The 26,519-nt window shown below is 41.3% G+C and overlaps 1 long non-coding RNA gene across 2 annotated transcripts in view; it reads left to right on the plus strand.

Moving 5' to 3' along the window:
- Positions 1-17,534: 17,534 nt before the first annotated feature.
- The window catches only part of LOC130540490 (uncharacterized), a 37,771-nt gene continuing 28,786 nt past the window's right edge, over positions 17,535-26,519 (plus strand). For both annotated transcript variants that reach the window (XR_008954460.1, XR_010109183.1), the window contains exon 1: positions 17,535-17,724. This is a non-coding gene — a long non-coding RNA (uncharacterized LOC130540490). The remainder of the gene's footprint in view (positions 17,725-26,519) is intronic.

Genomic DNA, 26,519 nt, shown 5'->3' on the forward strand with positions numbered 1-26,519 from the left:
AGAACTGAAAATAAAACTGCCATTCAATCCAGCAATCCCACTACAGGGTATCTACCCTAAAGGAAAACAAATATTATATCAAAAGATACCTGTACACATATGTTTATCATAGCACTATTCACAATAGCAAAGATAAGGAATCAACCTAAGTGTCAATGGATGATTGGCTAAAGAAAATGTGGTAAATATACATAATGAAATACAATGCAGCCATAAGAATGAATGAAATCACGTCTTTTGCCACAACATGGATGGCACTGGAGGCCATCACCTTAGGTGAAATAACTCAGAAACAGGAAGTCAAGTACTGCACATTCTCATTGACAAGTGGGAGCTGAATAATGTGCACTCATGGACATAGAGTACAGAATAATTGACATTGGAGACTCGGAATGGTGGGAGGGTGAGGTGGATGAGGAATGAGAAATTATTTTATTTTATTTTGTTTTTTTTTTTTGAGACTGAGTCTCACTCTGTCGCCCAGGCTGGAGTGCAGTGGCGCAATCTCGGCTCACTGCAAGCTCCACCTCCCAGGTTCACACCATTCTCCTGCCTCAGCCTCCCGAGTAGCTAGGACTACAGGCAACCGCCACTTCGCCCGGCTGATTTTTTGTATTTTTAGTAGAGATGGGTTTCACCATGTTAGCCAGGATGGTCTTGATCTCCTGACCTCACGATCCGCCCGCCTCAGCCTCCCAAAGTGCTGGGATTACAGGCGTAAGCCACCATGCCTGGCCAGAATGAGAAATTATTTAGTGGGTACAATGTACATTCTTTGGGTGACAGTTACACTAAAAACCTGGACTTCACCACTATGCAATATATCCACGTCACAAAACTGCACTTGTACCCCTGAAACTTACACTAATAATAATAAAAAGAGAAAACAGCTTACGATGCATCTCCAAAAGTAAAATAAAAATAAAATGCCATGTGAAACTCAATTTTAAGGAGAACATTTTATATGTTTTTGTAGTTCTCATTTAATGTCTCTGGAGTAGTTATGGGGAGAAAGATGATAAATGATTTTAACACAGTATAAAAATGTAAAATCTATTTATAGGAGCACAGAAAAGAAAGTGGCTAGTCCTCTTTAAGGGAGTATGATTAAAATTAAAGAAAAGATGGCACTTGAGTTGGGTCCTGAGACATGAATAGGAGTTTGCCAGCTAGAGAAGGAGGAGTAGAGAGACGATATTTTTCTATGTTTCTGCTACCACATCTCCTAAGTTCTTATTTAAAAATTTTTAAGAGGTAAATATTTTACTTGCTACTGAAATGTTTTTGTAAATACTTTGTGAAAGAAAATCCCTTGGTCTAGAAAGGAATTTTGTATCTACAGAGAACTCAATAGTGTATTCTTATCTTGCTGCTGAAGTCTGAATTTTCTGGACTGGGTATGTGATGGAAGTAAATTTGAACAGGCAGTATATAAGTCCACTTTCATACTGCTGATAAAGACATACCCGAGACTGGGCAATGTACAGAAGGAAGAGGTTTATTGGACTTACAGTTGCACGTGGCTGGGAAGGCCTCACAATCATGATGGAAGGCAAGGAGGAGCAAGTCATGTCCTACATGGATGGCAGTAGGCAAAGAGGGAACTTGTGCAGGGAAAGTCCTGTTTTTAAAAACCAACAGATCTCATGAGACCCATTCATTATCACAAGAATAGCATAGGAAAGACCCACCCCCATGATTCAATTACCTCCCACCAGTTCCCTCCCATAACTTGTGGGAATTATGGGAACTACAGTCTGAGATTTGGGTGGAAACACAGAACCAAACTATATCATTCCACCCCTGGCCCCTCCCAAATCTCTTATCTTCACATTTCAAAACCGATCATGACCTCCCAACATCCCCCAAAGGCTCAACTCATTTCAACATTAACTCAAAAGTCCAGAGTCTAACGTCTCATCTGAGACAAGGCAAGTCCCTTCCACCCATGAGCCTGTAAAATCAAAAGCAAGCTAGTTACTTCCTAGATACAATGGGGGTACAGGCATTGGGTAAATACAACCATTCCCAATGGGAAAAAATGGCCAAAACAAACAAACAGGCCCCATGCAAGTCCAAAATCCAGCAAGGCAGTCAAATCTTAAAGCTCTGAAATGATCTCCTTTGACTCCATGCCTTATATCCGAGTAATGCTGATGCAAGAGGTGGGTTCCCATGGTGCTGGGTAGCTCTGCCCCTGTGGCTCTGCAGGGTACAGCCTCCCTCTTAACTGCTTTCATGGGCTGGTGTTGAGTGTCTACAGCTTTTCTGGGTGAACTGTGCAAGCTGTCAGTGGATCTGTCAGTGGGGTCTGGAGGATGGTGGCCCTCTTCTCACAGCTCCACTAGGCAGTGTCCCAGTAGGGACTCCGTGTGGGGGCTCCAACCCCACATTTCCCTTTCGTACTTCCCTTGCAGAGGTTCTCCATGAGTGCCCCACTTTTGCAGCAAACTTCTGCCTGGACATCCAGGCATTTTCACACATCCTCTGAAATTTAGGGAGAGATTCCCAAACTCCAGTATTTGATTTCTGTGCACTGGCAGGCTCAATACCATGTGGAAGCTGCCAAGGCTTTGGGCTTGCACCCTCTGAAGCAACAGTCAAGCTGTACCTTGGCCCCCTTTAGTCATAGCTGGAGTGGCTGGGACACAGGGTACCAAATCCCTAGGCTGCACACAGCAGAGGGACCCTGGGTCCAGCCCATGCAACCATTTTTTTCCTCCTAAACCTCCAGGTCTGTGATGGGAGGGGTTGCCATGGAGACCTCTGACATGCTCTGGAGACATTTCCCCCATTGTCTTAGGGATTAACATGCAGCTCCTCATTATTTATGCAAATTTCTGCAACTGGCTTGAATTTCTCCCCAGAAAATGGGATTTTCTTTTCTTTTTTTTCTTTCTTTTTTTTTTTTTTTCGAGATGGAGTCTTGCTCTGTCGCCCAGGCTGGATTGCAACGGCACAATCTCGTCTCACTGCAAACTCCACCTCCTGGGTTCAAGTCATTCTCCTGCCTCAGCCTCCTGAGTAGCTGGGATTACAGGCACCTGCCACCACGCCTGGCTAGGTTTTTGTATTTTTAGTAGAGGCTGGGTCTCACTATGTTGGCCAGGCTGGTCTCAAACTCCTGACCTCGTGATCTACCTGCCTCGCCCTCCCAAAGTGCTGGGATTACAGGTGTGAGCCACTGCGCCTGGCCAGGATTTTCTTTTCTATCGCATTATCAGGCTGCAAATTTTCCAAATTTTTATGCTCTGCTTCTCTTATAAAACTGAATGCCTTTAACAGCACTCAAGTAACCTCTTGAATGCTTTGCTGCTTGGAAATTTCTTCCATCAGATACCCTAAATCATCTCTCTCAAGTTCAAAGTTCCACAAATCTCTAGGGCAGGGGCAAAATGCCACCAGTCTCTTTGCTAAAACATAACAAGAGTCACCTTTGCTCCAGCTCCCAACAAGTTCCTCATCTCCATCTGAGGCCACCTCAGCCTAGACCTTATTGTTCATATCACTATCAGCATTTTTGTCAAAGCCATTCAACAAGTGTCTAGGGAGTTCCAAACTTTCCCACATTTTCCTGTCTTCTTCTGAGCCCTACAAACTGTTCCAACCTCTGCTTGTTACCTAGTTCCAAAGTCACTTCCACATTTTCGGGTATCTTTTCAGCAACACCCTGCTCTACTGTTACCAATTTACTGCATTAGTTTGTTTTCGGGCTGCTGACAAAGACATACCCAAGACTGGGCAATTTACAAAAGAAAGAGGTTTATTGGACTTACAGTTCCATGTGGCTGGGGAGGCCTCACAATCATGGTGGAAGGCAAAAGTCAAGGAGGAGCAAGTCACATCTTATGTGGATGGCAGCAGGCAAAAAGAGAGAGCTTGTGCAGAGAAACTCCCGTCTTTAAATCCATCAGATCTTGTGAGACCCATTCACTATCACGAGAACAGCACAGGAAAGACCCGCCCCCATGATTCAGTTATCTCCCACTGGGTCCCTCCTACAAGACGTGGGAATTATGGGAGCTACAAGATGAGATTTGGGTGGCGACACAGAGCCAAACTATATCAGGAAGTAAGACATATAATTTGGGGGGGCCTTCATTTAATTTATAATTTTCTTTTTTTTCAAGATGGGGTATCACTGTATTGCCCAGGCTAGTCTCGAACTTCTGAACTAAAGTGATCCTCCTACCTTGGCCTCCCAAAGTGCTGGGATTACAGGAGTGAGCCACTGTGCTCAGCCTAATTGGTGGTGGGGAGGAGGAGGCTCTTTAAATGACAATAAAGAGCTGTCAGGTTGCTAATAATAATAAAGGGTAATAATAATAAAGATAATAATAATAGTAATGATAATAAAGAGGTAATGATAATAAAGAGTGTCAGGTTGGTCTTTAACAGAATGACATAGTTCTTTCCAATTTTATTTGTCATGTCACCACTATTCCATCAGGGGGCAAACTTTTTACATGAAGTTCCTTCATAAATAAGATTTCATGTCCTTTTTCATGGACTTTAATTTTTGTGTATTTATCACTGTCATAATTTGCTTAGGGTGGAGGAAGTAGAAATTATGTAAAAGAAGGCTATTCCTTAAATCATAAAGAACAAGAAATCAGAGAACATGTTCCCCAACAGAATGAAAATAGGTAGTAATGAATGCTCAGCAGTAAGACACCATCCACAAAAGCTGTGTTCAGGCATGAAGGGGTAACGTGGAGATAAGGCAATGACTCAGAAAACCTAGAAAACAGAATGCCCTTTGAAAGCATTTTTGGACCATTTATGTTCAAGTGAAGATTGCTTTGACTTAGACCAAATACAGTAATTGCTTGATTTTTTTGCATTTAGATATCTTTCCATAGATAAGTAGTGAACAGTGTATTAATTATGACTACTTGTATACATCATGGTGGGGTAAGATTATTAGACAAGAATTTAAGGGACTCAACTTAGATTTTTCTCTTCCCTCTCCTTACTTATTAACTACTTCCCTTTGCCGGGTCTTATTTTTCTCAAGCACAAAATGGAGATTTTGTCATTTGCTGACCTCACTGGGTTGTTGAGCTAATCAAGTGAAATAACACATATCAAAGAGGCTATTAAAATAAGTAAGTTGCATACATGTAAGTCGTTCTTAAAACAAGAAACACTTGATGTCGCAACCATCCTCTTGCTGGTAGGAGACCATATTCTCAAAGGCCACAAGTAGGAGTGCATTGCATAGCCTTACATTTCTTGGAGGGATGCCAGCTGCACTCAACACTTTCATGTAAAAAGCATTTATCACTGAGGCACAAGATCTCAGCTAACCAAAGACTTTTTCTCATTGGAATGGCAAGTGCAGGTCTTGTTAGTGAACCATGTAAGAGTCAGAAACTAGTCCCCCAAAATTATAGCGGTATTTATATATACATTGTAATTCATGAGCACTTGTTCTGTGTCAGGCACTGGGTTTAGGCACAGGGAATACTTCAGTGAGCAAAATAGATGAAAATTAAATGTTTATGAGGTTTCTTGTTTGCTTATTTAAAAGCCTTTACTTTAGGGAAGTTTGCAGTTTATGTACATATTTACTTAGAAATGATGAGGACATTTCTGAATCTTTAAATACAAATATTGATTTTAAAAAATTTATCTCACTCTTGGGCAAAGTTTCATGAAGAAGTCAGTTTCATCTGTGCTCAATGCTAGTTATTCAGCATCCATTACAGAGGGTCTAAAAAGGTGGATGTTGAATAGAGTAGCTTCTGGTTTAATCTACATCTTCACCATTTTCCAAGATTTTTTCTCTTTTTTTCTGAAAGTTCTTCTCTATCCCCTTCTTACAAGGACTTGAGAATAAATCACCTCGTAATAAGCATTTAATAATAACTAACACCAGGTGCAGCGGCACATGCCTGTAATCCCAGCACTTTGGGAGGCTAAGACAGGAGGATTACTTGAAGCCAGGAGTTCGAGGCTGCAGTGAGCTATAACTGTGCAACTATACTCCAGCCTGTGCAACAGAGAGAAACTTTGTCTCAAAAAACAAACAAACAAACAATTTGCACAGTGCTTTTCATTCACAAAATACTTTTTTTCATTCATAATCTCACTTGAGATGTCCAACAATCTTGTTCCTAGACAATATTTCCACTTTGCAGTTGAAGAAACAAAGGTTCAGGGATAGTAAGCAGCCTACTCAAAGGTGCATAGCTAATGAGAGACATTGCTCAAATTCAACATGCATTTTCTGTATCCAGATCTCAAGACCCTTTCCGAAGGCCACCTCTTTCCTGTTGCTTTAGAAAGTAAACACATCACCAGAATCTTTGGTGTTTCAGCTTCTTTTTAGGCATGCCTAAGGTCAGATTGTCAAGAAATTTGTTATAGTTATTAAAAAGTTATGAGCAAGCGGGGCGCGGTGGCTCACGCCTGTAATCCCAGCACTTTAGGAGGCTGAGGCGGGCAGATCACCTGAGATTGGGAGTTCGAGACCAGCCTGACCAACATGAAGAAACCCCGTGTCTACTAAAAATATAAAATTTTTAGTATTGTGTTTAGGGTGTGGTGGCACATGCCTGTAATCCCAACTACTCAGGAGGCTGAGGCAGGAGAATCGCTTGAACCTGGGAGGCGGAGGTTGCGGTGAGCGGATATTGCACCATTGCGCTCCAGCCTGGGCAACAGAAGCGAAACTCTGTCTCAAAAAAAAAAAAAAAAAAAGAGTTATGAGCAAGTTTTAAAATATTTCCTCCTTTAAGTTTGAGTGAGTTCCTCAATCTGAGAGTCTAAAGGTTAATGGAATCAATAATTAACACTGCTGGTATAAACTATGCCCCAGGTCTACTTCCTTATTTACCCTCCTCTCCAACCCATACTGCAAAAATGCATCAGTGTAAGATTAGGAAAGGGAAGATTAGGAAAGGGAATTTCTTCCAAGTACTCTGTATGAAAGCTATGTTTAAGTGGAAGAACTTTTAAAACTGACTCTGGTTTTTATTTTATTATTTAAAGTAAGAGATATTAATAGTCAGTGAGGCAACAGATAGAGATCTAGGAGCGAGGAAGAGCACTGATCATCCATTAAAATCACATATCGAGCAAACTGTACTCCAAGGCTAGGAATGGCCAACTTTAGGAAAAGACTCAGAAAACTAGGAAAAAAACAAATAGGAAAACAACTGAGCTGGTTTAGAATGTGAGGCAGAGCTGGGCATTTACCGACCTTGGGGAGTGTGTCGTTGGGTAATTCACATTTTTGAAATTCTGAGTAACTGGCTGGGCGTGGTGGATCATGCCTGTTATCTCAGCAATTTGGGAGGCCGAGGAGGGTGGATCGCTTGAGCCCAGGAGTTCGAGACCAGCCTGAGCAACATGGTGAAACCCCATCTCTACAAAAAAATACACACAAAAAAAATTTTAGCTGGACATGGTGGCGCATGCCTGTAGAGTTACTCAGGCAACTGAGGTGGGAGGATCACCTGAGCGTGGGAAGTCGAGACTGCAGTGAGCTCTGATCATGCCATGGCACTCCAGCCTGGGCAACAGGGTGAGACCTTGTTGAATGAAAAAGAAAAAAAAAAAAGGAATTCTGAGTGACTGTGAGTGATCTTCACGCACTTACTGGTGACCACCTGAACAATGCCCAAGGTGGACATTGGATGTGCATGGAAGAAATCAGATAGTGAGGAAGAAAATTAAAGAAAGGAAAGAAGAAAGAGAACAGAAAGACGTAGGATTAGCCATGCACTCAGCGCTCACCGCTCCCCATCTCTGCTACGGATGTCCTAGCCCTGGATTAAGAGGAGATGGGATTGAGAATTTTATATCCTTGTCCTTTTTGCTTCTGTCAGACTCTTATGTTTCCTGGGCCCACAGCAAACATTTATGGGCCCAGGGCAAGAATACAAAGGGGAACCATATGTGGCCAAATATGTTATGTCTACATATTTAAAATGTATAAATCAAGTGGACACTGACAAATGGCATATCTTGAAAAATACACCTTTTAATGAGCTAGCAGGTCAGGTTTGAATTGAGAATTGTCAGAATTGTCAAAGTTTTACGTTACAACATGGTGACATAGAGAGAGCTAGCCCTGGCCCTCACTAAGGTATAATGCTTACCTCCCTACTCTTGAACCCTCTGTCCTGAATCAACCATGAAGGAGAAGGACCATATGTGAGTGGCATGGATACCCTGGACCACACATTCGAGCTCTGTCTACACCACACAGGCAGCACCAACTTGGTTATGCTATGGCTAGGAGTTTTCGCACCAGTGGCTCAGTCTCCTCTCCAAAGGACAGACGTGAGGATGAGGTCTTCAGAGGCCCTGGGAGAGGCCTTATGACATTCAGCCAAGGGTGGGAGGGGAGATTGCTGGATTCCAGGTGGGCACATCCATTTGGCCTCATGAATTTCTTGCTCCATTAGGAAAGATGTGGCTTGGGGAGAGCCAAAGCAGAACTCTCTAAATTATGTGCCCAGGACAGGAACTCTCCTTGCCTGGCTCTAAAAGTGATACTGCTATGTCCTGGTGTCCACTTGATTTTCAAATCACACAAAATGCATAGAACGTTCTGTTTCAAACAGCTCTGAAGGCAGGAGCTTATGTGCTGCCATGCAAAATATGCTACCATGCATGTGCTGCCCTGCTGCTTCAGATGGATGGTGCTGGAACAGCATTTGATCGAGAAAACCCAATTCCCGGCATTCTACATGGTCAGACATCACCTAGTATAACTGCTTTTTATTGTCATTATTATTGTTTGACTTTTGCTGGTAGAGTGTTTAAGGTCAAGAATGATTCAATCTTAATTTGTTTTCAGCCATCATGGCTGGCTTCTTTCTTTTGTCTCATTTTTAAACCTTTGAACTAGCTTCATCATTGGGTTAATGTAAAATTAACTGCAGTTTCTGTTTGCTCTGGTAATATGTAGCCTATTGTTTTTAGACACTTTCAGATGTTAATATGTAAAAGCACACTGAGAAACAGTGGTACATTTCTATTCTCCCCAAGTATTCTTAAATTGTTTTGAATAGAGATCCTTGGGCTGTGTGTCAAGATATTCATTCTTTTCAGCTCTTGGGCAGCTGGTGAGGCCTGGGTTGGTTACAGATCTGTGGCTGGTGGCTGCTATCTTCTAAAAGCCTCATTCATTTACCCCAATTACCAACAAAATCTTACTGTTTTCTAAATGTTCAGTGAAGTTAAAGAGGTTAACGAGCTTTGCAAAAATAATTTTGCTCTCCATTTATCTGTTAATACATATATTTAAGGCCACTCTAAATTAGTAATATAAATGATATTGATATTTCCTCCAATTTATCAGTTTATTTGCTCACCTCAATCTTCCAAAATGCGTTTCCTCCCTCCTCCTCTCAGTTTTTCCTGATTCTACTTATCCTTCAATGCCTGCCTAATGTATTCAATCATGAAACATGAAGCTCCTGTGTTCCTGGCTCATGCCCACCTTCTTCACGATGCCTTCCTTGACCATGCTAGTTCACCATGGGCTTTCCCATTCCCTCTATGGAACTCATAAGGTGTTTCATTTCCACTATTTATTTGCACTCAATGCCTTGTAATTTTAGTTCTGTTTTCACATGTATACACATCTTCCCAATAAAGCTATAAGATCCTTGGGGAAAAAAAAAACACTACTTCACACACATCCTTGTATTTCTCACTCCACCTACTAAAGTGTATTTACCATCTATATAAAATCTGTTGACTAATTGATCGTGACTGATAAATATCACTTACTGAGTACAGTGGTTAAGAGCACAGCCTGTTAAGATCAAATGGAACTGGTCTTAATGCTGACAGTGCCACCTGATAACCATGCAGTCTTGGGCTACTGACTTAACTGTTTGCTCATCTGTAAAATAGAGATCAGAATGGTATCTCCCTCATGGAATTGTCTGAGAACTAAATGACATCATACCTAAAAGAAATACCTGGAAGAGTTAGCATTTGGAGAATGTTTGATGGCAATGACTCTAATAATAACATCCCAGGCAAGGTGATAAACCCTTTACGTGAACAGTAGTCCCTCCTTATCTGCAGGTCATGTGTCCCAAGACCCCCAGTGGATGCCTGAAATCATGGACAGTAAAAAACTCGATTACAGTTTGAGGTGCAGCAGCAAAACTAGCATGAATTTCTTTTCCCTTCACAATTTCAATGACAGAAGATTTATTGTTACAGTAGAACTTAGCAACATCAGCCTGCAATTTTTTTCTGTCTTTATTAAGTTGAGAACTTTCACCTTTTCACTTAAAGGAAGCACTTTATCACTTTGGTTTATCCAAATTGCCAGCATCACTACTCTTGTTCTTTATGTCCATTAGTAAGTAAAACAAAGTAACTTGAACGCAAGCATGGTGATACCTCCAAAGATTAGTCGATCTGATAACTGAGAGGGCTACTAAGTGATCACGGACGTGGAGCATACACGGAGTAGACCTGTTGGACAAAGGGATGACTCTCGTCTTGGGGTGCGAGATTTCATCACACTACTCAGAATCACAAGCAATTTAAAAGTTACGAATTGTTTATTTCTAGAATTTTCTATTCAATATTTTCAGACCTCATGGACCACAAGTAACTGAAGCCCCGAAAAGTGAAATCACAGATAATGGATGGGGAGACTACTGTATTAATGATTTAACTCATTCCTACAAGGTAAAAAGTATTATTATACCTATTTTATAGATAGAAAAACCAATCATGCCTGTAATCCCAGCACTTTGAGAGGCCAAGGCAGGCAGATCACCTGAGATCAGGAGTTCGAGACCAGCCTGACCAACATAGCAAAACCCCCTCTCTACTAAAAATACAAAATTAGCTGGATGTGGTGGCGCATGCCTGTAATCCCAGCTACTCGGGAGGCTGAGGCAGGGAAATTGCTTGAACCCCGGAGGCAGAGGTTGCGGTGAGCCAAGATTGTGCCATTGCACTCAAGCCTGGGTGACAGGGTAAGACTCGGTCTGAAAAAATAAAAATAAGGTAGGTAAGTATGCAGTCCAAGGTCACAGAACAGGTTTTAAACCCAGGCAATCTGACTTCAAAGCCTATTTCCTTAACCAGCGCAGGATGCCAAGAAATTTTAAAAAGTAGTATCAGGAACTAATGTCATTGTTCCCTTCAAGGTGCACATTGAACAAATATGTCAAGAGAGTACAAGGGTTTATATGCAAAAGAATCCCACCCACCCCAAACTGGAATTGGGATTCAGATTTGTCTGAGCATGTGAATGACCTAAAAGAAGGTCATGGCCAGAAGTCAGAATCAATGAGGTTTTTGGCTGAACCTGGAGTGGGGAGGAATAACATGCCCTAGTCCTTGATGCTGAGAGATAAGGGGAAGGAACAGAGCATGTCATTTGGTTCTACACTGTCCAAAACCTGTAGGGAAAGGGGCTGTAGACAGATGATGAAGCAGCTGTTTTCACGAGGGCCGCAGAGGCACAGAGGTATAGGCAGCCTGGCTGGAGGCCCGGTGACTGGATGAGACATGTTGTAGAATGAGTGGTGTTCTCCCCACTGGAGGGGCCTGGCTATGCTGCAGTGCAGGCTGCAAAAGGGACATCCTAGGCACTAGGCAGAGCACCCTGGGCACAGACACTCAGGTGCCCACTGGGGTCTCAGGCACGGCTGGTGGTGCAGACCGATCCCAAAGTGGTTTCCTGGCAGATCAAGAGTGGAAAGCCTTGAAAGTCTTGAGCACCTGAAAGATACTTCCTGGGATTGATATTGAGCCCTGAGTTATGCAGATGAATGCAAGATGGTGAAATCTGGGTTACTATCTGTCATGGGCTGAATTGTGTTCACCCCTTCAATTCATAAGTTGAAGTTGCCATCCAAGTACTAAGCAGGCCCGACCTTACTTAGCTTCTGGGATCAGACAAGATCGGGTGTGTTCAGGGTGATATGTCCGGGACATAGGTTGAAGTTCCGACTCCCAATACTTCGAAATTTGAAGCTAAGGCTTTAACAAAGGTGATTAAGGTAAAATGAGGCATTAAGGTGGAGCCGTGATCTAATATGACTGGTGTCCTTATAAGAAAAGAGCAAGACACCAGGGATGTGTGCACACATAGAAAAAACACAGTGAGAACACAGCCTGTGCAAGTCAAGGAGACAAGCCTCAGGAGAAAACAAAACTGCCAACCCCTTGATCTTGGATTTCCAGCCTCCAGAACTGTGAGAAAGTTAATTTTTGTTGTTTCAGTCACCCAGACTGTGATCTTTTGTGATGGCAGCCCTAGCAAACTAATATACTATCCCTAAGAAGATCTGTTTCATGCTCTGAGGCTGGTGAGGCCTGGGCATGAAGGTATGGTGAGGGCAACTTGGGCTAACCCCATTTGTAACTCTCACCATATATATTTGAGCCAGGTAGTATCACTCTTTTGTAGAGTAGGAAATCAAGATTCAGAGAAGGTAAATAACTTGTCCAAGGCCACACAGCTTCTAAGTGATAAAGCCTGGTTTCAAATCCAGGTCTTTGTGACTCCCAAATTCATACTCCCAAATTCTACATGAAACTGCCTATTTATTGTCTCCCACACTGTCAACAGAGATGTAATTTACCTACATACTAATCACTACATGATAACAGGACTGGCACATCTCATATTGCTCTGAGAATGCAAAGAAAACTGGTTCTTCATTTACAAATTGACTACAATTGACTGTGAGGTAACATAAAATCCAGCAATATGTATTAGCAAAGGAATATTTGCTTTCTCAAAAACATTTTTTAGGACCCTTAAACAATTGCTGCTTAATGCCACAAGATGATCTTACTAAAATGATGCAGAGTGGAGCTTGAGGAAGGAAATAGATAAATGGGCCCATTCCTGAGTATGTGTGTACTGGGCAAACAGGGGAGAAAAAGGACATGGGGCAAGGCAGGAGGGGATGTCGGGATTCCTCCACATTCCTCAAAGGCAGAGACTATGTCCTTATCACTGTCACATTCCCGAGGGTCTGGGAGTATATGCTCTTTCTAGGTATACTTGCTGATTGACCGACAGAACAAATGAACACGCAAATGAATGAATTCAGTCTTCTAATGAGAAGAAAAAAATTCTTAGGCCTTCAATGACCTAAATTTATCAAAGCATTTTGGACTTTCCTAATTTACTTTCTGTTTCATTTATCAAGTGAGATGGAGTTTCAGGGGAAGTAAAGAATCAACTGAAGAATTAAACCATAGACTGAACCTGGGCTGAAAAGGCATTCTTGCCTGTATATCTGAATAGTATTTGATATGGGTTGGTATTTGTCCCCTCCAAATCTCATGTTGAAATGTAACCCCCAAGGTTGGGAGGTGGGACCTGGTAGGAGGTGTTTGGATCATGGGGGTGGATCCCTTATAAATAGCTTAATGGTATCCCATTGGTGATGAGTGAGTTCCTGCTCTGAGTTCACACAAGAGCTGATTATTGAAGAGTATGGCACTTCTTCTGTCTCTCTCTCTTTCTCCTTTACCCGCTTCTTCCATGTAACATGCTGGCTTCCCTTTCGCCTTCCACCATGAGTGTAAGCTTGCCGAGGTCCTCCCCAGGAACAGAAGCCAGCACCATGCTTCCTGTACAGCCTGCAGAACCATGAGCCAATTAAACCTCTTATCATTGTAAATTACCCAATCTCATGTATTCCTTTATAGCAATGCAAGAACAAACTAATATGGTGCTACTGAGAATGTATCTCCTTGTCACCCCCTACAATCATCAGAATAATCAGCTCTACCCTACTACCTCAGATGAATGTGGAATGTGTTTATTTCAGGCAGGTGTTCTTGGCCTGTATATGGTGAACAACAGAGACACCAATGGCTCAGAAGGTGGAATACAGCAATAGTAAACATGGGCAGAAGTAATACAAATCTTGTAAGCCAAATGTAATTTCTTCAGGCTGCTGATTTTCAAGAACTGTCTTCAGAGCTTCTCTATTATTTTAATTATGTTAAAAATAATTATCCACTGAAAAAAATGCAACAGAGCCCCTGTCCCCACCTCAACAAAGAAAAGTGTCTAGTAAGGTTATAAACAGGGCAAAACAAAGCAAGATGTTCTTAAAATTTTCAGGACTTTACTTAAGCAAACACTTGAATATCCTTTGCTATAATAAAAATGCAACTATTCATGAGCAATCTATCTAGATTTTGATATAATACTGCAGGAAGAAGGAAAGTGTTTTCTCTCTCTACCTTGGCTTATTATAATTATTACTTATTGTGGTAGCAATAATATCTTGTTCTTCTTAGATGTTATTTATCAGTTAGTATGAAGAATATAATACTTTTTTTTTTTTTTTTTTGAGGCTGAGTCTTGCTCTATCGCCCAGGCTGAAGCGCAGTGGTGTGATCTCGGCTCACTGTAATCTCCACCTCCCGGTTCAAGCAATTCTCCTATCTGAGCCTCCCAAGTAGTTGGGATTACAGGTGCCCGACACCACGCTCAGCTAATTTTTGTATTTTTAGTAGAGACGGGGTTTCACCATGTTGGCCAGGCTGGTCTGGAACTCCTGACCTCAAGTGATCCACCCGCCTTGGCCTCCCAAAGGGCTAGGATTACAGGCGATGAGTCATGGTGCCTGGCCATGACATGCATTTTTAAACAACTAGATCTCATACAAGAAACATGGAAATAACTGCGATATCCACTTATTTTGCAAATATCGGTGGATAGTGCTGCATTTAAGATGATGGGAATGGGCTTTCTGCATTATTACTCAGTTAATTAATTTAACGGCCCCAACCACATTATAAAGGACAGCACCTTGGCCCGGCACGGTGGCTTACACCTGTAATCCCCAGCACTTAGGGAGGCCGAGGTGGGAGGATCACTTGAGGTCAGGAGTTCAAGACCAGCCTAGCCAACATGATGAAACCCCATCTCTACTAAAAAAAGATGAAAATTAGCTGGTTGTGGTGGAGGGCGCCTATAATCCCAGCTACTTGGGAGGCCGAGGCAGAAGAATCACTTGAACCAGGGAGGCAGAGGTTGCAGTGAGCCGAGGTCGCACCACTGCACTCCAGCCTGGGCAGCAAGAGTGAGACTCCGTCTCAAAATAAATAAATAAATAAAGGACAGCACCCCACAAATGTTTTCTTTGTGTAGGAGAAGCAAGGGAAAATAATATAGAACTATAAAACAGACAGCTGTGAACAGGCCCTGTGCTAATTTGATTTATAATCACCTAAAAAATAAGAAACATCAGATGCTCTTAACTGGACATTTTCTCTTCATTAGAGAAATATGCATTGCCATATTTTTATCTAAGAACCAGTATGGAGTTTGTAGGGAGTTTGGGGACGGCTCTGTGCAAAGTTAATCACAGCCTGCTCAGTTGATTATAGTATGCATTCTGTTTGCTTGTCTCATAAATAGAGGGAGGCTTCAACCGCATGACATGAAAAGGCTGGACGTGCCAGAGAATTACGTATTGTGTTGTTTGTTAAACTTTAGAACCACAACCAATGCTTAATGCTGAAAACCTCTAATCAGCATTGGATTGTTCAGACTTAAAGCTATGTTTATAATAGTAACAGTTAGTAGGATGGATTGCAAATTAAATAGAAACATACATGGTAATTGAAAGCCCTTTAAAAATTCCCCAGATGGAGTTAAAAGGTAATCACTTGATGAGTTTATTGGGAAAAAATGGAAAAATATTTATTAAAATTATTCAATTACTAGAACCCTCTCTGTCCCTAAAGACTAATGGGGGATATCAACACAAAGTAACTCATTCAAAGGTATTATAGGCCAGGTATGTGGCTCACGCCTGTAACCACAGCACTTTGGGAAGCCGAGGCGGGTGGATCACTTGAGGTCAGGAGTTCCAGACCAGCCTGGCCAACATGGTGAAACCCTGTCTCTACTAAAAATACAAAAATTAGCCGAGCGTGGTGTCGGGCACCTGTAATCCCAGCTACTTGGGAGGCTCAGATAGGAGAATTGCTTGAACCGGGAGGTGGAGGTTACATCTAGTGCCATTAGAGTTTAATAAATGTTAACTGATGGAAAAACTTCCAAGGTAGGGTGCGGTGATGGGATTAGAGAAAGCACATGTTTTTCCTATTAAATGGTAAATGTCTAATTTGGGGTTAACTGGTAACTTCAGAGAATTGTGAGTGAGTTACGTTCACGGAGGCCTAGCATTTTGCACAGGCAACCGCATTAAGCAAAGCAAAGTGCATGCATTTTGTTTTCCTTTGGGTATGTTTGGGCTTTGGGAAGCAGATTTCTTGCATATCAGTAAAGTGAAAGAGTTTGTTAATTTTGAAGTTCCTTATTTCAAGACATTTTTGAAAAATATTTTGCTATTATCTGTTTTTCACTCCCTGTGTAGATTTTTATTTGTTTGCCTTTTTGGTTCCTGTTTAACCAACCCAAAGTTAGAATTGGCTGAGAAAACTCTTACTAGCAAGTAATGTTATTGTCAAATAAATAGACTTAGGGATAATGTCAGCCCTAGTTAGTTGGGGTCACCCTGCCTCTTAAGATCTAGAGGAGATAGGCTCAATCCCCCATACCAAGACTTGCGGAAGTCCAACTCAGTCTTCAACAATTCCATGCACTGCCAGAGGGCTTACATTCCCATGATCAGTTCTGGCTTCAAACTCCTATTTTGCTGAATTTGTTGAGTTTAGAGATAATCTTTTCATTGCCTCTTGTGTTCCTTATTCTGTATCACCTCAATACAATGTAGATCCTGGCCAGCCAGCCAGCCTGCCTTCCTCTCCTCCTCATCCTTCTTCTTCTCCCCCATCCTCTCTCTTCTCTTGTCTCTCTCTCTCTCTCACTCTCTCTCTCTCACATACCCACACCCACACACACACACACACACCCACACACACACACACTCACACAGGCATTTTTATATGTAGTCAACTTTGCTGGAGTTTGGGAAAGGTGAAAGTAGTTTGCATAAAATGTAAAAAACATGAATACAATATTCATCATCCTTGTCCTTGTTCTTAAAAAACAAATCTTTCGTTCCTTTTCTGCCACAATTCGGGCTCCAGCCTCCCTCTCTTCCTTTTCCCCTCCTTTCTATGCCCACTCTCTTTTAAGAGAAGAAAAAATTCCTCTCATTCTCTTACAGGGTACAACTTAGCCCTCCCAGAAACTTACTGGGTCATTTTGACTGCAAGTGACAGAAAACAAAGTTCAAGCTGCTTGACACAAGAGGATCTACTGAGCCTTATAACTTAGAAGTCCAAGGGTGGATCTTGTTTCAGGCGTGGGTAGATAAGGGAGCTCGGCCGTGTCAGCAGATCTGATTTCTGTCTCAGTGTGTTGGCTCCACCCTTCCTGATTCTGGCTCCCTGTCTCAGCAAAACTCTCCTTGCTTTACATTGGGCCTACCCCTAGGCCTGTCAGTGTGAGCTGGGAATGCAGCACGCTCATTGGCTTAGGCCTCATTCCCATCATCCAACCCTGGCTCCAGGAGGATGGGATTAGTGTGACTCAAACACGTGGAAAGGAGTGGTTCTTCTGAGGAAAACCAGCTCAAGTACTACAGAAAGAGGAAATGCTGCAGAGACCCAGCCGGAAACAGTGCTGGCCAGCTCACGCCTGACCCACCCTCATTCTAAGCATAGGGTCTGCCTCTGAAGAGCTAAAGACTTCCTGAAATTTAAAAATTAGTGCTTTTATTTGCTTGTCCTGCTAAGACCGTAGGCAAAGGCCATCCTCCTCCCATTGACAGTTTAGAGTGGGTAAGTTCGTTTTTACAGATATTCTGAAATGCCCTGCAGGTACCAGAAACGTTTTATATCTTGATGGTAGGGGTTACACGGGGTATACATATGTTAAAATTTATCAAGCTGTACAGTTAAGGTTTGTGTACTTTACTGCATATGTAGTTTAGTGTACAAGCTGTACCTCAGTTAATTTTATTTTGTAATTTCCTGCAAGATTAGCAGCAAAAGCGCATGTGATGTCGAGTGCAACACTCAAGCCCATGATCTTTGGTTTGCCTTTATACTAAGCCTTATTCAGCCAGAAGCCAAGAAATAGCCCAGCTGAGGTCACCAGGGTAGAAAACCCATATGGGTTTGGGATTAAGTCCTATTTTGTATTAATATGGGTATATTTGCCTGAAGTGTCTTCTGGAGCCCATATTTAATTTGTGTCCCTCAGAAACTGAGTATGTTGACACAGGAAACATTTAGAGACTGGGGATAGCCTGAGAGTCAATGTCTATAACTAAGGCTTCTAAACATTCCCCTAAATTATTCAGGTGAACATTACAGTAGTCCCCTCTTATCTGGGGGGATACCTTCCAAGCCCCCAATTAGATGCCTGAAATCAGATTTTACCAAACCCTGTACATACTATGTTTTTCCTATACATACATAACAATTATAAAGTTTAATTTATAAATTAGGCACAGTAAGAGATTAACAACAATAATAATAAAATTAAAAATTACAACAATATACTGTAATAAAAGTTATGTAAGGCTGGCAAGGTGGCTTATGGCTGTGAACTTTGGGAGGCAGAGGCAGGAGGATCCCTTGAGCCCACGAGCCTGGGCAATTTGGCAAAACCCCATCTCTACAAAAAATAAAACACTTAGCCAGGCATAGTGGCGCATGCCTGTGGTCCTAGTACTTAGAAGCTGAGGCAGAAGGATTGCTTAAATCCAGGGGGTTGAGGCTGCAGTGAGCTTTGTTTGTGCCATTGCACTCCACTGTGGACAACAGAGCAAGACCCTGTCTCAAAAAAAAACTATATAAATGTCTCTCTCTTTCTTTCAAAATACCTTATTGTACTGTACTCACATATTTTCAGACCACAGTTGACCTCAGTTAATGGGGAACTATTGTATTCAAGGCAGAAAGATAGTTTGCCTTCTACCATAAAATGGTGCTATTCAAAGTCATTATTCCTCAGTGAAACATCACATTTGACAGTCCTTTAGAGCAGATTGTAATGGATTTAGAATTGGAAGATCCACGTTCAAGTCCTGGCCTTGTCCTTTACTGGCTGTGTGGCTTTGGGCAAGTCACTTAATTGTGGCTGAGCTTCATTCAGTTCCACATCTATAAAATGATGACATGGGCAGTTCCTGTCTTTCAGGGTTGCTCTGCAATACAGAGATGACACATGCAAAGATCTTTTGTGAAATGGTAAAGTCTCATTATTATCCTGATCCCCCCTGCCCATTGCCTTTGAGAGCATTAATCACGTTTTTTTTAGTGCCTCTTTTGCATTTATCTTCTTAGGCAATCTCTTGAATGAATTTTTCACTCCACAATTACCTCTAAGGTTAAGTGATTCCCAGGAGATTGTCCAGCAGCATCTTGCATGTTGCCAATACATCAGAACACCTTGCCTGAATTTCATCTTTCATCATTTTTTAGATGCTATCTTCATGTAACTTAATCTTGTCTCTCTGAATCTTTTGCAGTTCAATCTCCTAATTCACCCTGCTTACAGTATTCCCCTTTGGAATCTCATTATCAGCTGTTGCCAACTAAGCAAAGGCAGAGTTTCTTGATGTCTCTTCATCTGTTTCCATGTTTGTATTATTCTTTGATTATACAAGTAAAATAGATAAGGAATAATTGTTGATGTTACAGAGAAATGGCAATTTTCTTTTTGAAAGGTGAGATTATTCTTACATACAGAAAAGCTTACCATTCTTCATGAAGTTACTGGAGAAAATGATAAAAGGGGAAATTTAATGGGAATTGTTCAAATATTTGAAAAATTAACTTTCACCTGGTAGACGCTCTCTACATAAACCTAAAAATAATTTTAGGTTTGGTTAAACCAAGTAGTTGGGATTACAGGCATGTGCCATGATGCCTGACTAATTTTTGTATTTTTAGTAGAGACGGGGTTTCCCCATGTTGGCCAGGCTGGTCTCAAGTGATCCATCTGCCTTGGCCTCCCAAAGTGCAGGAATTACAATTAATGGGAATTGTTCAAATATTTGAGAAATTAACTTTAACCTGGTAGACACTCTCTACATAAACCTAACCTAAAATTATTTTTAGGTTTATGTAGAGAGCGTCTACCAGGTGAAAGTCACTATTTTAGGCACATTACTTGCATTTCTTATCTAATTTAATCTCCATCACCATTCCATTAGTTAACTATTGTTTTCTTTCTTCTACACATGTTGAATCAGGTTAGCTTGTCCAATGTCACAGTAGGTAAAATGGAAGAGCCATACTGGAATAAAAATGCATTTAAATCCAGGCCGGGCACGATGTAATTCCTGCACTTTGGGAGGCCAAGGCAGATAGATCACTTGAGACTAGCCTGGCCAACATGGGAAACCCCGTCTCTATTAAAAATACAAAAATTAGCTGGGCATCATGGCGCATGCCTGCAATCCCAGCTACTTGGGAAGCTGAGGCAGGAGAATCGCATGAACCCAGGAGAGGGAGGCTGCAGTGAGCTGAGATTGCGCCACTGCACTCCAGCCTGAGGGACAGGGTGAGACTCCATCCAAAAAAAAAAAAAATCCAAAGCCTGGGATTTTTCCATGAGATATTCTTCCATGGCACTGTATTTTATAGAGTTTGGGTGAATCTCCAACCAGCCAGAGATAAAAGTTTTAAGCCTTGGTAGTTGAATATTGACTGGTTAGCCACATAGCTTGTGCTCAGGATTCATATACTTCCCCTTAACTAGAATGTAAATTAGGAAGAAAGGGGGGGTTGAACACATGGCTCAGGCCTGTAATCCCAGTGCTTTGGGAGGTTGAGGTAGGAGGATTGTTTGAGTTTAGGAGTTCGAGATCATCCTGGGTGACATAGGTAGACTCTGTCTCTACCAAAAAAAAAAAAAAATTAGCCAGGTGTGGTGGTGCACACCTGTGATCTCAGCTACTCGAGCCCAGGAGGTGAAGGCTGTGATGAACCTTGATAGTGCCACTGCACTTCAACCTGGGCAACGGAGCAAGACGCTGTCTCTAGTAAATAAATAAAAATAAAATAATTAGGAAGAAAGGAATTAAGGAGGAAATGAAGGAAGGAGCAAAGGAAGGAAATGGTCACTTTTCTGTTTCCCTGGAGGATTGCTGCAGAATAATAATGCCAGTCTTACATTGCTTCAGTAAGAAGTTCCATTGTTTTAGGAAGATATCCTAGAAAATAGGTTACTCAATATAGGGATGGACCAAGGAATTAATAGAATTAATCTTAATGAAAATTATGAAGTTAACAGTCTACCGAAGACAAACAATTGCCACCTTTTAGGACAATAGGGATCTGGACTCAAAAATCTTTTGGGAAACTATAATTTTATAATGTAATTACTTATTTTATATTAATTTAAATGTAGGCAAGTTGGAAACTATGAGAAAGCCATCTAAGTATTCCTCACGGGGGCACATCTGTTTTATGAGTCTGAAAACTCAAATGACTAAAATGGCACAGTTATCAGCATGTTAACATGACTAAAATTATTGACATGTTGAGAGACATACAGGTGCTGATGTATTAAATTAGCATATTGCTAGAAAAAATATATGATTAAAAGTGGATAACAGGGCTTTCCATCTTTATTCTTTTGGGAAAGCAGACATTGTTATGCACTCTCAAGTCAAAGATGACCCTGATCCTAGACTCAGAGGCACCTGGGGAGTTTGCTGGATCAGGCAGTGACTCAGATTTACCGTCCAAACTCATCCCTGGTCTGAGCAGCTCCCTGCATCAGCTTTCATGACCCTGCTGTTGAATCATGGCAGCCAACAAACAATCACCACATTTGTGGGACCTTTTTTTAGCCCCTCTCGCCTGTGGCTCCCAAGATCCATCACCTAAGATTTACAAAATAGAACACACAAAGATCAAAGGTCAGCTTTGAAATATAAAAGCATTGTGTCCAAATGTTAAAAATAAGGTCAGCCATAAATCATGTTGGAAAGAAGTAGAATGTCATAAACACAAGAGATTACAAATCATAATTCACAGCTTGGAGCTCCACAACCCTAACAGAATTAACTTAAAAGCAACAACAACAGCAAAGGCGATGACCACAAATAACACAGGTCGGAGATCTGAGGTTTGGCAGGAAAAAGCCAGATGTGTTCAGAGTTCAGTGGAAAAGGTCACAAGCCTAGACAGACTAACTAGGTATCATAAGAATGTTTGTTTACCTTTTTTATCTTGGTAAACACTATATTTATAATTATTAGACTTTTTGCTTGTTTGGTTACTGAAGGTCATGCTAGGACGCGAGAGAATGACTTATTTGGAGGACCCTAAAAATAAAATTCTACATGCTTAATTCAAGACATTCCTACTATGTTAGAGATAAAATACTGGAAATCCTAAAGAAGAGAAGAATAAACTTGGATCAGGTTCTTCTGCTATCACTTCGCAATGCTGAACTATCACCCAGAATTCTTTCAATATATGATAGCACATCACTGACACCAAAAAGAATAATGATTTGGCCGGGTGTGGTGGCTCACGCCTGTAATCCCAGCAATCTGGGAGGCTGAGGCAGGCGGATCATGAGGTCAGGAGATCGAGACCATCCTGGCTAACATGGTGAAACCCCATCTCTACTAAGAAATACAAAAAAAAAAATTAGCTGGGCGTGGTGGCGGGCGCCTGTAGTCCCAGCTACTTGGGAGGCTGAGGCAGGAGAGTGCCATGAACCTGGAAGGCAGAGCTTACAGTGAGCCAAGATCGTGCCACTGCACTCCAGCCTGGGCGACAGAGCAAGACTGTGTCTCAAAAAAAAAAAAAAAAAAAAAAGAAGAAGAAGAACAATGATTTAACTATAAGTTAGATATAAGTTATAACCACAAATCTAAATATCAGCTTTCTTGATCAACTGCACAGCTTATAATGATTTAAAACATACTAATAACTATGTATCTTATTTTCTTGCAATAACACATAATTACAATAGGTTAATATTTATGAATCACATTGAGGTTCTCGGATGAAGTGATAAGCAAGTAAGTAAATATTACATAAATAAATAATTACCTGAGCAGTTAATGCCTCTGAAGTTGTGGATTGTAAATTTGAGAATACTAATTGCCTTATGAAATTTTGGCTCACAGATAACATGGGAAGTAGTGCTGTGTAATATGTAATCAACTCCCCTCTAATTTGACTTTGAAACCAAGTGAAAGAGAAAGAAGAAAATTAGGTTAATGTCTACCTATTTTTTTTTTTACATATGATTGGGGACATTCTGAACACACAATGTCAATTCAATATGGTTGATTTAAGAACATGGAAAATTTAATGGTTTGAACTTTTTCCATTACATGTTCATATGCAGCCAATACACGAAAATAACTTTTAAATAGATTTAAAGTGTCTGATGGCCATTATAGGAAGAAAGAAATATATGTGGAAGTAATTTGTTCTTTGAATCATATTCAGATAAGATGGAAATATTAAATACTGCAAATATCCAAAAATGGTGTAGATATAACCTGATTTTTGCAATTTTCTTTTTTTTAGGTATAACATTTTAATCCTTTATAAATAGGAAGAAAAATGGAAAAACAATGAGGAGTAGGAAATCACATTTCTAGTTGTCTTTTTAAACCATAGCTTTGAAAGCTCATTTGAAAGCTCAGAGAAGGCAAGAATCCAGTTTGCTGTACAATAGAAAGCATTGAAGAATGTCATAGGCTTACTTTTTCCCCATTCAACATTTCTCTGGATACTCACCCATAACAATTAGGAGCAGATAAAAAAAATTCTTTTCTAACTTGACTTCTTTAAAATGACTTATGGTAAAATATCTTTTTTTTTTTAGATGGAGTTTCTCTCATGTTGCCCAGGCTGGAGTGCAGTGGCGCCATCTCGGCTCACTGCAACCTCCGCCTCCCAGGTTCAAGTGATTCTCCTGCCTCAGCCTCTGAAGTAGCTGGGATTACAGGCATGCACCGCCACACCAGGCTAATTTTGTATTTTTAGTAGAAATGGGGTTTCACCATGTTGGTCAGGCTGGTCTCAAACTCCTGACCTCAAGTGATCTGCCTACCTTGGCCTCCCAAAGTGCTGGGACTACAGGCATAGGCCACCGTGCCCCACCAGTAAAATATCTTAAATTACACTAGAATCCAAAGGTTTATCCTTGTAGTCCTTCACAAAAACAACTCTGAATTTTATTAAGAGCCAAATGAGCCTGTGAATCTGAGTCCAGATCAAACACTAAGAAATTTGGTTCATTTGAGTGGCTTCTTTATACACACTTGCATTTTCTAAATTTTCTATAATGGACATATACCACTTTTACAATCAGAGGAAAAAACAAAACAAAACAAAACAAACATTACATAAAGAAGTTTAGTTCAGATGTCAAACTTGCTCAGGGCCAATAGAAATGAGAGGATAAGCCAGGCGCAGTGGCTCATGCCTGTAATCCCAGCACTTTGGGAGGCTGAGTGGATGGATCACTTGAGGCCAGGAGTTCAAGACCAGCCTGGCCAACATGGTGAAACCCCATCTCTACTAAAATACAAAAATAAATAAATAAATAAGCCAGGTGCGGTGGTGCATGCCTGTAATCCCAGCTACTCGGGAGGCTGAGGCACAATAATCCCTTGAACCCAGGAGGCAGAGGTTGCTGTAAGCTGAGATCGTACTACTGTACTCCAGACTGGGCGACTGAGTGAGACTCTGTCTCAAAAAAAGAAATGAGAGAATAGACTAGAGTTCATGGCGTAAGTTTTTGCAGAAGCACCGCTGCGTGAGTCTGTACGTGGCTTTAAGAACTGTTTCTTATGTTTTATAGCAAACATTGTGGATGATGTAAATGAACACTATTACTTCTTCCCCTTTTATTTGTGAGCACTGAAGGATGTGTGCCCTTACACAGTTTGCTTCTGCATGGTGGTTAAAAAATAAATTATCCATCAGTTTCACAAACAATGTGAAAGTTGCTTTACATAAATCTGAAGCTGAGTTTGCTCTGGACAGTGTTAAGCCATCTAAGAATTCTGCTAGGAGCAGATGTTCAGTCCTATTAAAGTGAGCAACGACGAACTTCTCAACTGAACATTATTATTTTAGGGAGTTTAAAGAGAAGCAACACAGGCTCATAAGAATTAGAAGAGACTAAATCCACATAATGCAGTAGACTCTCAGTTTAGTACCAGCTGTCATTCGTACAAGCTCTGTGACTCTGAAACATTCACTTAACCTCTCTGAGACTCTGTTTTCATTTATAAAATGATGATGATAATAATAGTACCTATTCAGAAGATTACTGAAAAGACTGAACTAGATAAATTGCTTAGGACATTTATTAGCACATGCAAAGTGCTCCAACAAATATTTACTCTTATAAAAACTTGTACTGTCTTCTCTGCTGACTTGACGGTGGTGTTACATGAAGAGCAGAGTCTGAATGGTTTTATTATTATTATTATTTATTTATTTATTTATTTTTGAGGCAGAGTTTCACTCTTGATGCCCAGGCTGGAGTGCAATGGTGTGATCTCAGCTCACTGCAAACTCTGCCTGCCTCCCAGGTTCAAGTGATTCTCCTGCCTCAGCCTCCCAAGTAGCTGGGATTACAGGCATGTGCCACTACGCCTGGCTAATTTTGTACTTTTAGTAGAGACAGTGTTTTTACTATGTTGGTCAGGCTGGTCTCAAATTCCTGACCTCAGGTGATCCACCCGTCTCGGCCTCCCAGAGGGCTGGGATTATAGGCATGAGCCACTGTGCCCAGCCTGAATGTTTTAAAATATCTTTACTACTTGGTATAGTAGGTTGGACATATCACGTGCCCTTACTTCTGTGCTAAGAGTATTATTTAGGATTAGAACTTTCAACCAGGTCCTAAAATGATGTCACCTAATTAGTTACTCATCCTAGGTGTGGCAAGTAGAACTTCCTAGTACAAATTGGAGAGAGCCTATGTTTGTGTTTAAGACACATGTCTTAGTCTGTTCAGGCTGTTAGAACAAAATACACACACTGGGTAGCTTATCAACAACAGAAACTTATTTCTCACAGTAATAGGGGCTGGAAAGGCCAAACTCAAGGAGCTGGCAGATTCAGTGTCTGGTGAGGGCGCTGCTCCTGGCTCATAGATGGCACTTCTTGCTGTGTCCCCATAGGGTGGAAGAGGCAAGGCAGCTCTTGGGAGCCTTCTTCATAAGGACACTAACCCCATTCATGAAGGATCTGCCTTCGTGATTTAATCACTCCCCAAAGGGCCCACCTTCAGTTACCATCACATGGGTGATTAGGTTTCAACCTACGAATTCTGGGGGACACAAATATTCAGACCATAGCAGTGCTAGATGGTGTTTCTAGAGGAAAAATAGTGCTCCACTGGGGCATAAAAATCTGTTTATAGGCTAGGCATGGTGGCCTGTAATCCCAGCACTTTGGGAGGCCAAGGCGGGCAGATCATGAGGTCAGGAGTTCGAGACCAGCCTGGCCAGCATGGTGAAACCCCGTCTCTACTAAAAATACAAAAAGTTAGCTGGGCATGGTGGCGCCCACCTGTAGTCCCAGCTACTCAGGAGGCTGAGGCAGGGGAATCGCTTGAACCCAGGAGGTGG

Source organism: Pan paniscus, chromosome 11 (assembly GCF_029289425.2).
Source record: "Pan paniscus chromosome 11, NHGRI_mPanPan1-v2.0_pri, whole genome shotgun sequence".
NCBI classification, from domain to species: domain Eukaryota; kingdom Metazoa; phylum Chordata; class Mammalia; order Primates; family Hominidae; genus Pan; species Pan paniscus.